The sequence below is a fragment of the Muntiacus reevesi genome, chromosome X (assembly GCF_963930625.1).
Source record: "Muntiacus reevesi chromosome X, mMunRee1.1, whole genome shotgun sequence".
NCBI lineage: Eukaryota > Metazoa > Chordata > Mammalia > Artiodactyla > Cervidae > Muntiacus > Muntiacus reevesi.
Window position 1 is genome coordinate 85,379,164 of NC_089271.1, and position 12,903 is coordinate 85,392,066.

The following is a 12,903-nucleotide window of genomic DNA, read 5'->3' on the forward strand; positions in this document are numbered from 1 at the left end:
CCTTAGTTTTGCTCTGCTCATTCTAAAGCAGATCCACTTCTCCACATTCAAAAATAACATGAATGCACAGTGAGCAGAACTTATACTTTAAATTTTATGTCTATTAAGGCAGTACTCTCCAGGCCATGTTTAGTGGAACACTAATGTCTGGCAAGATATTACCCCCACCACACACACTAACAGTCAAAGAGTCAATAATCAAGTAAGTTTGGAAAAGAAGACATAACTTATCCCCATGTAGGGAAGTCACACTTTAAATTGTCATATGAAATGCTATGATAAGTGATACAGCAAAGAAATCTATTAATATTTAACTTCACAGTGGCATTCTTGATGTGGCATCCCCTTTACACCCACTTTGCTAGGCTTGCCCCTTGATATTCAGATAGCTTGGTATTTGTCCACTGCCACAGTGTATCACAACTATGGTAGAGGAATGCTCCTAACTCCTGCTGCAGCCCTATGGAGCTCCTCTAATCCTTCCTCAGCTTCCACACCAGGAAAGAAGGATCAGAGTAGAGATCACAGAGCCACATGACAGCTAGATGTAATTGTCTAAATAGCCTGTAGAGAGAAAATAGATTCTTTTCTGTGGGAAGGAAAACCCACAGGAGAGGGTTTAAGAAAAGGTTAATGGTTTAATTTGTACTAATAGTACCAAAACTATATAAAATGTAAGCTTGAGAATTATGCATCAGGAGATAGATTTTCCAGTCCCAACACCTATTACCCTGCTTCCTATGATATAACCAAACCAATCTTAAGGTTATCAGTTATAAAAAGGAGAACAAACTGACCTTCCAGTTTCTAATCAGAGCTGAGAAGTATACTTTGGAAGATTAAATGGAAAACATTGCACAATAAGCCAATCAGCCCTTCACCATTTATTAAAAACAAACAGCCAGATCTGGATCAATTTCAAAAGTAAATGAATAAAAAACAGTATCATATTCACTCCTGTTTTTACCCTAGTCTTTCCCAAATTCAACTGTTGAACAACTGACTCAGCAATCCTGACACCGATTCTACCTCTGGACTCGATGTTTGCACTTTTCTCAATGTTTAAATGCCAACTTATCCCCCACAGAATTTTCCTTGGCTCTCTAATCCTGTTCTTGTCAACTAATTTTCTTTTGTGCAGGAAATGCCCTGCTTCAGCCTAAAACCACACGGCACCTAACCCTTGCAGTTTCCCATTAACTGGCAACCATTTTTCCCACCCTTCCCAGGCCCCCCTCCCATAAAAAACTTCAAGGCAAAAACAGAAGGAATGTGGTCAAAAATGCTATTCCATACTACTACCATTTTAGGAACAGCCCACCTAAAATTACAGGCTCAGTTAGGAGAGTTAGTCCCAAGAACTAAATTAAATCAACAAAAAGCAAGGAGGGGACAGTTGAGAGGTATCAAGCACTAAACCAGTGATTCTCAATCTGAGAACCATAGATGCTAATCAGTTCTTATGAAGAGCTTGTCAATCCATGTGTCTACTAATCCACTAACAAAATATTTTTAATATATGCAGAAGTTTTCATGGTTATTAATTAAGTTCAAATTCATTAAAAATAATCCTGAATTAATAAAAATTATATGACATTACCCCCTGGAGGAGGGCACAGTAACCCACTCCAGTAATCTTGCCTGGAGAATCCCATGGACAGAGAAGCCTGGCAGGCTATGGTCCATAGGGTCTCAAAGAGTTGGACAGGACTGAAGCGACTTAGCACAGCACAGCACATACGACATTATAAAAGAAAAACAGAAAATGATAGCTAGAAAATGATGACCAGGGTGGCTCAGGTATGGAGATGTCATCTCCATCTCCCTAAGTCATAGCAATGAGTTTCATAAAATTCACTTCTGAAATTCAAATGAATTCCTTTCCTTGAAGTACCACCCTTTCATGGAGGCAAGGGTGAAGGGGGGATAGTCTCATGAACTATTTTTATATGTACAAGAAATCTTCATCCCTGAAAATTTGGGGACCATTGCTCTAATCCTAATGGCAAAGGTCAACTAACAAATGCACTATCTGATAGACTCGTAGATAACATACTATGTACAATGTGAGAAAATGCAATTTAGTCTTAGTATAATGAAAAATGACAAATGAAATGAAATTTTGTTTCAGAGAAACTGAGGACATAAAGGCCCATATGTAATGTATGATAAAAATTGATAAAAAGCTTTCTACAATTGTAAAACCAATCACTTCAAAGAAATGTATTAAGGTTGCTATGACAACCCTAACACTGAATTTGGAATTTAAGCAAACAAAATCAATAGATTTTCTAATTAATACCTTCCAAATATTATTTATCCCTATGAACATCATTTATATGTAACAATCAATTTCTACTGTTAGTTTTTGAGAACTCCACTATCTTTTCTGATTATTTCCAGAAACTTTCTCATTAACCTAGTCTTGTGTGATTTATTATACATTTCTTTCCTGGCACGAGGCCAACCACAATTGCCATGATAGGCTCTTGTATATAAACTTGTAAATCTCTGATTCTAGATTTCTGTTTTAAACCCTGTCCTTTCTTTTACAAGTCTGGCTTCTTTTAATAAAAAGTAGAGAATTAAAAAAAAAAAAAAAAAAAAAAACCTGAATCTGAAAGGTAAATAAACAAGGAGGAAAAAAAAAAAGTGAGAATATGAGAAAGAATAGAGAAATTGTCAGAAGAATAAATTACAGTATATGGAAGATCTTTTGACTCTACAATCATGCACAGACACAATTCAATAATGATAAGGGAGGAGGCACAAAAAAAATGGAAGGACCCTGCATATGAGAAGGGATTTTTCAAGCATGCATATAAAGTATGTACACATTGTGGTTACCATTGTAATTCATACTATGCATGAAGGTTAAACAGTGGGTCATAGCTTTCTAGAAATTATATTTATTTGGCCTAAAGACAAATCCTTGAATATCTTTCATCACAACACATTTTAGACTCACACAAAAATCCTAGCTCCATAAAAAAGCAACATATAAACAGGTACTTCACTAGAAGGTAGTCTCATTATTTTTCCCCTAGCTGTATGTTTTCTTTTCTGCTAAACCTTTGTGGTTAAAGAGAATTTAGGCCCAAAATACAGTTTACGAAAAAAGGAAGCCATCGATTTTGTAAGCTATAAAGGTTAAAATACTTCTATGAACCATTCCCCCTAGAAGCTTTGTAAGTAACACTTTTCTCCAAAATTTTATGACAGCTGGTACAGCATGAAACTGTATGTCTTTTTATATCTCCTAAATAAAAATGACTAATTTTACTTCTTAGCACTGATTCTCTGGAGACAGAGTTAAGAGAGTCCCCACAGATTTATCTGGTCCTTATTATATTTTAACAATGTCTGTTTTTACACCAGAAACAATTGTGCTAGCCATCTGTGTGCAAATATTTATAAAGAAAATTACAAACCATACCTTTATATACTTCAGATATCTTTTTAAAATTGAGCATTTTGGGTGACTTGCATCACAAAATTCCTCAGAGTGATTTGGTATCACCTACTAGAGAGAAGAGATGACATCTCCATAGTGGATTTCAAATAAAGGAATCACCAAATGTTAGAGCTAGTAGCACCCTCAGAGACTTCTACTGTCCAGCTCTCTCCTTTTAAAGCTAAAACCCTGAAACCCAAGGAGGTTAAACAGTTGGACCGTGCTCACAGTGCTATTTTTCAATGGAAACAAAGCTGGAAGCCAAGTTTTCTGACAACATGTCCACTGTTATTTGTACCATTCCACTGGGAGCCCCTCCCCTGTAGAGAAATCCAACTGTGGAGCTATAGCTGACAATGCTTAGAAGTTTAAATCAGGACTGAAAGTTCATTAAGAAACTCTGGATACTATCTCATAGAACCAATTAGATGAGAGAGGGTTCTGGTCACCTCTATCAAGGTACTGCTCACTGGATACTCCAAGCAGGAAGTAAGCTGCCGAACAGTCCCTGTATATCCTGAGAGCCTAGGGTCAATTCTATTCAGTAAAAGGCCACCAAAAACACACGTGTGTGTTGAACAAGTTGGGCACATTATTTGGCACAGTGCGGGAGAACACAGGACAAGGGAGCATCTATCAGGAAGAAGGTGTTAGAAAGAACATATTACACAACCGGGGATTAAGACGTACAAAGTAAGGGAAGGTCTTAGGAAGCAGAAGTTCCCTCTAGATTAGAAACAATCAGAAAGCAAGACAATTCTATGATTGGGTGTCTCAAGTAATCTTATCTATAGGTAAGCAAGCTGGATGAAGTTAAGGCTATACATATGACCCTTGAACCATGTAGAGGTTAGGGGCACCGCCCTTGTGTGGTCAAAAACCCACATACACAACTAGTCCTCCATGTCAAGGATTCTGTATCCTCAGAGTCAACCCATGCACATTACGTAGCACTAAAGTACTTTTTTTTAATTTATTTGGTTGTATCAGGTCTTGGTTGTGGCACACAGGCTTAGTTGTCCCACGGCATGTGGAATCTTAGCTCCCCAAGCAGGGGTCGAACCAGCGTCCCCTGCATTGGAAGTTGGATTTTCTACCACTGGACCACCTGGGATTCCCTGGAGTACATATTTATTGGAAAAGAATCTGCGTATAAGTGGACCCGTGCAGTTCAAGCTCATGGTGTTCAAGAGTTAACTGGAAGTGGCAGGACTTTGCTGGCAGTCCAATGACTGAGATTCTGCACTCCCAATGCAGGGGGCTTGGGTTACTTCCTTGGCCGGGAATTAGATACCACATGCCACAACTAAGAGTTCATATGCTGCAACTAAAGATCCTGTATGCTGAAAAGAAGATTGAAGATCTGTGAGCTGCAACTAAGATCTGGCACAGCCAAATAAATATATTTTTTAAAGAGTTAGCTGGAATTGGTAAATAAATATCGCTCATTGTAGCTGAGAGTGACGGAGGCATTTGGGGTTGTGTGGGCTGCACAGCGATCTTGTTTTGTTCTCACTCCATTACAGTCTCCAAGTGACTTTGTCTCGTGTTGGTGTTCATGTCCTGTGATGTTCTCCAACAGCAGAATGAGATATAGCTGTTAGTCACAGTCCAAATTGAAGTAGTATACATAATGAACTCGGGTGGCCCTGGCCTGCATCGGCTTGGAGCAGGACTTGGGTTCCCAGCCAGAGATTGGGTCGTTGTGGTGAAAGCACCAGATTCTAGGCACTAGACCAGTGGTAAGTGACAAGAGCCCTGGCCCTTTGGCTTTCCAGAAAGGAATTTCCACAAAGACGGAAAGTAGCAAAGCAAGTAAAGTATTTACTAGGAGAGAAAAGAGTACAGTACATGTGGAAAGACACATGGACAGACTCAAAGGAAGAGTCCCTGAGTCGTACCCTCGTGGCAGTTTGAATTACTTTTATGGGACATTTTTTCCACATCTCCTTTGGCCAATCATTTTAACTTCCTAGTTCACAGTCCATATTTGGCATATCTCGGGATCCTCCCATGTGCGCACAGCAGTCTCTTATCAAAGATGGATTTTACCAAAAAGGCATAGGGATAGAGCCTCCAATGAGCATGTGTGGCCAGGGTGGTCTCCTGACTTTGAGAAATATGTGGCCTGAGCAGGGTCCAGCCTCCCCCCTTAATTGTCCTGCTATTCTTGTCTTGGAGTTTCGTTTGGTCAATAGGGAATGAATCTCCAACTGCTTTACTGGGGGTGGGGAAGTGGGGGTGGGGGAGTTGGGGTAGGGGGAGATGAAGAAATCTAACTCCTGTCTCAATAAAACCTAGCTGAGAGCATCAGACCAGTTTCTGTATATCAGGACTTACTCAGTAGATGGGGCAGATGAACAGACCTATGACTCCCAGGTACCAATCTTCCTAGACCTCCAATGGAATGCCTGAGTTATTATAAAGAAAACTTGGAAATCTGCTTTTACAAAATCAAACAATCAGATCAAAGCAGCATTTCCTCTCTACTAGGGTCACAGTAACTGCAAATTGGAAAACAAGATGAATTTAACACCAGAAAGAATCAAGTTTGAATCCTGGCACTGCTTTTTGGTAACTATGGGACCTGGTAGATAAGTAACTCTGGCACCCTCAAAGCCACAGCATTGAATAAGATAATGTAATTTGTCTCAAGAGACTCACAATTAGGCCATCTCAAATGGCTGTCTCTTCACCAGTTTCTTAGTCCTGAGGAATGCTGCCCTTGGCAAGACTCCTTGGCTATAAACAGGGAGCATTTACCCTCACAAACACTGCCAGGGCCCGGATGACTTTTTATGTTCCCTTGTGACTGTATTATAGAGTGGTTAGACTAATCCTTTAAGCTATACTAAAACTTTACCTTTACTTCAGGTTCACGCTGAAAGAATCCTGACTGTCAAAAATTAAAAAGAATGTCTGATAAGGAAAAAAATAGCTGGTGGGGAGAATGACATGAATAAAGATAAGACTGAATTAGCAATTGTGTATGGAAAAGTCAAAGGATAAAATGTTCAAACTTATTGAGCTAATTCTAAAATACTGATCCTGGAAAGAAGATGAATTTTAATAGCATTGATGGACGAAACAGTTGAAATTTATTATTAAAGTCAACACTTTGAAATGCTTATGACCTATAAAGTTTTTTTTTTTTTTTTTGACTGGATGGAAATTAGTTCTCTGGCCTGATAGAGTTAGCAAAGGAAAAAAATGCAAGGATCACAGAAGTATGTAACACAGACACAAAGAGCATGCTTCAAGTCCTAACAATTCTAAAACCTCTTTTGTGAAGGTCATGAAGAAGCCTCCAGCCAGGAAGGAAATGGCATCTCTGGCAACGATTACTTAAAACAAAGGAACAGTCACTAACCTTTCCTATTGCCTTTGGTCATTTGGCTACCTTGACACTCAGAGGAAATCTGAAAGTTTCACAAAGATCTCTTGACATTTTTACTTAGTGGAGTCTTGTTTACCTTTGTAACATGATAACAAGGCTCCTTATAAGTACCTCTGGAGATTCTTCTCCAGTGTTTTATCTATTAGTATCCTCAGTTATCCATGCACACATTTGAGGGCACCATCCAGATACATAACACAAAATGCTGGTCATCTGCAGGAAATTCTTCTTTAGCAAACAACTCTAACTTCCTAAGATACACACATTAACATAACAGAAGCATGGACCCAGAACAGAGTTTGAGAGAAATTCTATTTTTTTTCTTTCCCATTATGGTTAGTTACAGGATATTGAATATATTTCCCTGTGTTATACAATAGGACTTTGTTGTTTATCCATTCTGTATAAAATACTTTCCATCTGCTAATTCCAAACTCCCAATCATCCCTCTCCCCAACCCCTTCCCCTTGGCAACCACAGGTCTATTCTCTATATCTGTGAGTCTGTACCTGTTTGGCAGACAGGAAAAAGGTTCATTTGTGTCATATTTTAGACTTGATTCCACATATAACTGATATCATATGTATTTGTCTTTCACTTTCTGATTACTTAGTATGATAATCTTTAGGTTTATCCATGTAGCTGCAAATGGCATTATTTCATTATTTTTTATGACTGAGTAATATTCCATTGGATGGACAGATAGATAGATAGTACATCATCTTTATCCATTCATCTGTCAAAGGACATTTAGATTGCTTCCCGTGTCTTGGGTATCATAAGTAGTTCTAAAATGAACATAGGAGTGCACGTATCTTTTCAAATTATGGCTTTGTCTGCATATATGCCCCAAAGTGGGATTGCTAAAGAGAAATTCTATAAAATGAGGGAATTGGAGTTGCTCTATTAGGATCATCCTACCTCTCACATTGTTTGATGTAATAACCACTTCAATGGAATATAAAGTAGAAGAAGAAACAAATGTCAAGAGAAATATAATGTTAAGAGCTTCATTAGCTCAGTTGGCTAGAACCCAGTGGAAATGACCCCGAGAGCATAGGGCCAGAGATGTGACTGTTTCCTGGGCCTATTTGCCTCAACACACCTTCCCTGTGACTTTGCTTAGGGGTGGATGGTAGTGCTCAGTCGTGTCCAACTCTTTGTGACCCCATGACTGTAGCCCACCAGGATCCTCTGTCCATGGAATTTACCAGGCAAGAATACTGGAATGGGTTGCCATTTCCTCTTCCAGGGGATCTTCCCAACCCAGGGATCAAAACCACATCTCCTGCATTGGCAGGTGGATTCTTTACCACTGCACCACTTGGGAAGCCCCATTAACCCCTCACAAATCATTCTTTTTGAGAATGAGGGAAACAGCATGGGCAAATCAGTAAAATAAATTCTCCCTGAAAGGAATAGGGTAGAAATCTGCATTATCCATCTCATTATCAGGTATTTCACTAAAGAACTGTCCTTCAGATAAAAGAAACAGGGTACAAAATACAGCACTTGCCTAACTCATCTCCATTCCCATACATGCTGAATACACATAACCAGGAAAATCTCAAGGTTGTGAATACTTGGGCAATTCTGCTCCCACCAATTGAGTTATACATTCACCAAAAGCTAGTATTATTAATTATTCACAAGCTTGCTGATGCCAGCTCTACTTTGCATATTACATAAGATGGTGATCATAGTATATACGTGCAAAGAGAAAAAAAAGAGATTTATTTCCATGAAAATTAAATTGCAATTCAATAAAGATGTTACTTTTTAAAAGTTTTCTTCTAAATAAAATAAAAAAGGTGTCAAAATAGATGTGGGTGAAACAGTCATAAAAGATAGGCCGAGAACAGGAGTCAGAAACATTAAGAAGGACTCCACACTCAAATTTCATAACAAGTGTTTTTTAATTGCTCTTTTACTTCAAAGAAACCAAAACTGGAAATCATAGAGAATGCATTACGCTGTGGTTTTAGTGAAAGACAAAACCAGTAGTATGCCAGAGCCAGCTTGGACTGGCTCACAAGAGCCAATTATCAAGTTTTCAGGAATTTGGTGGGCCTATTGTTAAACATTGCCATCATTAACAATGAAGTGATACAAACTTAGATTTAAATAAATTACATTTTGAAACAAACATTAAATACTGAAGATCAGTCATTTCCTAAATATTTTACACTTTACAGTTATCTATATTCTTCAGGTTATTTACACATACTCTTGTTGTAGAGTGGAAATATAGTGTAATGCTCTACCACTACACATTTCTTTTCAATTCTACTTTCAGTGCCATGGTAGTAGCTTAAAAGCAAACACAACTGGAGTATTTACACCACAGAAAGCGTCAACACAACAGTCAGGGCTATTATTTTTCAGAGAGTTGGTTGTTAAATGTGTATCAGCATACCACTAAACAGAAGTGAAATCGAGGAACTGGAAGCATATTCAAAGAAAAATCCTTGTCCATAAAGCAGAAGGCTAACAAATGAACACACACATATTAACAAACCTTAAGTTAAAAATGCTTCAATGTGTGTGTACATACATGTATGTGTATATATATCAATAAATACACATACACATACACTTATATATTTTTTCCCTGCCTTAATTTTTTTTTAATTTACCTACTACTATTTGCATCAATGACTCAATGGACATGAATTTGAGCAAACTCTGGGAGATAGTGGAGGACAGAGGAGCCTGACATGCTACAGTCCATGGGGTCGCAAAGAATCAGACTCGACTTAGTGACTGAACAACAACAACTATTGGTCCTGATTCAGATTAGGGCTTCTACCAGAGCCAATGAAACAGTAGAACAAATTTTTATAACTTTTTGGAAAGTAGTTTGGCAACATTTATTGAAAGATTTGAAAATTCATATTCCTTCACCCCAAAACTTCACTTCTTTAATGTAAGAAAATTATAAAGGATACAGTCAAATATGTAACAAAATGCTCATCATACTGTTTAAAATAAAAATACACAAATACATAAGTAAATAAACAACCTAAACGTGCAGCAGTGGGGAAAAGATTAAATAAATCATAATACCTCTATATAGTAAAGCATGATATAACAAGCAAAATCATGTTTCAAAGAACATTTAATGAGTAGGAAAAAATCCACCAAATATTAATACTGGTTATCAGTGGATGATGGGACTTAAATTGATTCAATGTTTTATACAAGTAATGCACATGCATTATTGAAATGTTAGAAAATAGTGATAAATAAAAATATGAAGCTAATGATCATTCATAACTCCACAAAACAAAAACAACAATTTTAAATCTCTTGGTTTTCTTCCTGAAGGTTTTTTTGTTTAATATGCACATGCACACACTTTTAATCCAAAGTGGTATTACAGGGTGCATATTATTTTGCAATTTTTTTCATAATAAATCTTAAAATATTCCTGGATAACTTTTACTTTACTTTCTTATTTACAATTTTCTGCATTTTCCAAACCTCTTTTTAAAATAAAGAGCATTAAATAGCTTATCTCCTAAGATGATCCCCAGAGAACTATGCCTGTGAATCTTGGTTGGCTGGGTAACTGTTTCTAACCAAAGAATAAAGCAGTAGAGGCAGTGTTCAAATTACAAAGTCTAAGATTTAGAAAGTCCTAAAAGCTTCCACTTTTGTGCTTTTGGGACCCCTGAGCCACCATGTAGTAGAAAACTCATGGAGAAACTGAAAAAGAGATCACAAATGGAGAGAAAAGCCAAGATTACATGGAGAGAAGAGGCTCAACTTTGTCAGTGTCCTAGGTGAGTCCAGCCTTCCAGCGACACCTTCCAAGGCATGGAAGTGGAGCTATCTAGGATTCTCTAACCCAGTGAAGCCTAAGATGACTGCAGTCTCAGTACGTGAAACAGAACAAACATCCATTTGATGCCAAATTATTCACAAAAAGGTGATAAATAAAATGTTGTTTAAGGCACTAGGCTTGGGGGTTGTGACAAACAAGAAATAACCAAAACAGAACATGTGTTATTCATATAATATGAAAAAACAACATTATTTTTAAAGGCATTATAATGCACTTGTAAATGCATTTTTGCATGCACATACACACAAACACACAATACACACAACCTATTTCCTGCTTGAAAATCTAATTGCTCCTGTCCAGTACATACTCCATTCTCTCTCACGTGCACCAAATTTCACAGTTCAGATGCAATCTGTGTAAAAAAAAGATAAATTTCTGACATTGTAAATTATCTATTGAATGCCAATTTAAAAACCACACAGACTGATGTGGATATTTCTTTTTATATATGGAAACTGAAACCGATTGAGAATAAGTGACTATTCTAAGGTTACCCAGTCCTGTGCCCCCTGCTGCATTTTCCAAATTTGCTGGCATATTGAGTGCAGCACTTTCACAGCATCATCTTTTAGGATTTGAAATATTCAACTGGAATTCCATCACCTCCACAAGCTTTGTTCGTGGTGATGCTTCCTAAGGCCCGCTTGACTTTGCATTCCAGGATGTCTGGCTCCAGGTGAATGAGCACAACATTGTGGTTATCTGGATCATGAAGATCTTTTTTGTATAGTTCTTCTGTGTATTCTTGCCACCTCTTCTTTATAGCTTCTGCTTCTGTTAGGTCCATACCACTTCTGTCCTTTATTGTGCCCATCTTTGCATGAAAGTTTCCCTTGGTATCTCTAATTTTCTTGAAGAGATCACTAGTCTTTCCCATTCTATTGTTTTCCTCTACTTTTTTGCATTGATCAATGAGGAAGGCTTTCTTATCTCTCCTTGCTATTCTTTGGAAATCTGCATTCAAATGGGTATATCTTTCCTTTTCTCCTTTGCCTTTATTTTTTTTATTTTATTTTTCATTTATTTTTATTAATTGGAGGCTAATTACTTTACAATATTGTAGTGGTTTTTGTCATACATTGACATGAATCAGCCATGAATTTACATGTATTCCCCATCCCGATCACCCCTCCCACCTCCCTCTCTACCCGATCCCTCTGGGTCTTCCCAGTGCACCAGGCCTGAGCACTTGTCTCATGCATCCAACCTGGGCTGGTGATCTGTTTCATCCTAGATAATATACATATTTCGATGCTGTTCTCTTGAAACATTCCACCCTCGCCTTCTCCCACAGAGTTCATAAGTCTGTTCTGTACTTCTGTGTCTCTTTTTCTGTTTTGCATATAGGGTTATTGTTACCATCTTTCTAAATTTCATATATATGTGTTAGTATACTGTATTGGTCTTTATCTTTCTGGCTTACTTCACTCTGTATAATGGGCTCCAGTTTCATCCATCTCATTAGAACTGATTCAAATGAATTCTTTACAATGGCTGACTAATATTCCATGGTGTGTATGTACCACAGCTTTCTTATCCATTCATCTGCTGATGGGCATCTAGGTTGCTTCCATGTCCTGGCTATTATAAACAGTGCTGCGATGAACATTGGGGTGCACGTGTCTCTTTCAGATCTGGTTTCCTCGGTGTGTATGCCCAGAAGTGGTATTGCTGGGTCATATGGCAGTTCTATTTCCAGTTTTTTAAGATTCTCTTCTTTTCTCAGCTATTTGTAAGGCCTCCTCAAACAACCATTTGGCCTTTTTACATTTCTTTTTCTTGGGGATGGTCTTGATCACTGTCACAAACCTCTATCAGTGTCACAAACCTCCATCTACAGTTCTTCAGGCACTGTCTATTAGATCTAATCCCTTGAATCTATTTGTCATTTCAACTGTATAATTGTAAGGAATTTGATTTAGGTCATACCTGGATGGTTAAGTAGTTTTCTCTACTTTCTTCAATTTAAGTCTGAATTTGGCAATAACGACATTCAAACTACCGCACAATTACACTCATCTCACACGCTAGCAAAGTAAGGCTCAAAATTCTCCAAGCCAGGCTTCAACAGCATGTGAACCATACTGTTTGAGGTATTTAAGCTGAATTTAGAAAAAACAGAGGAACCAGAGATCAAATTGCCAACATCCACTGGATCACAGAAAAAACAAAAGAGTTCCAGAAAAACATCTATTTCTGCTT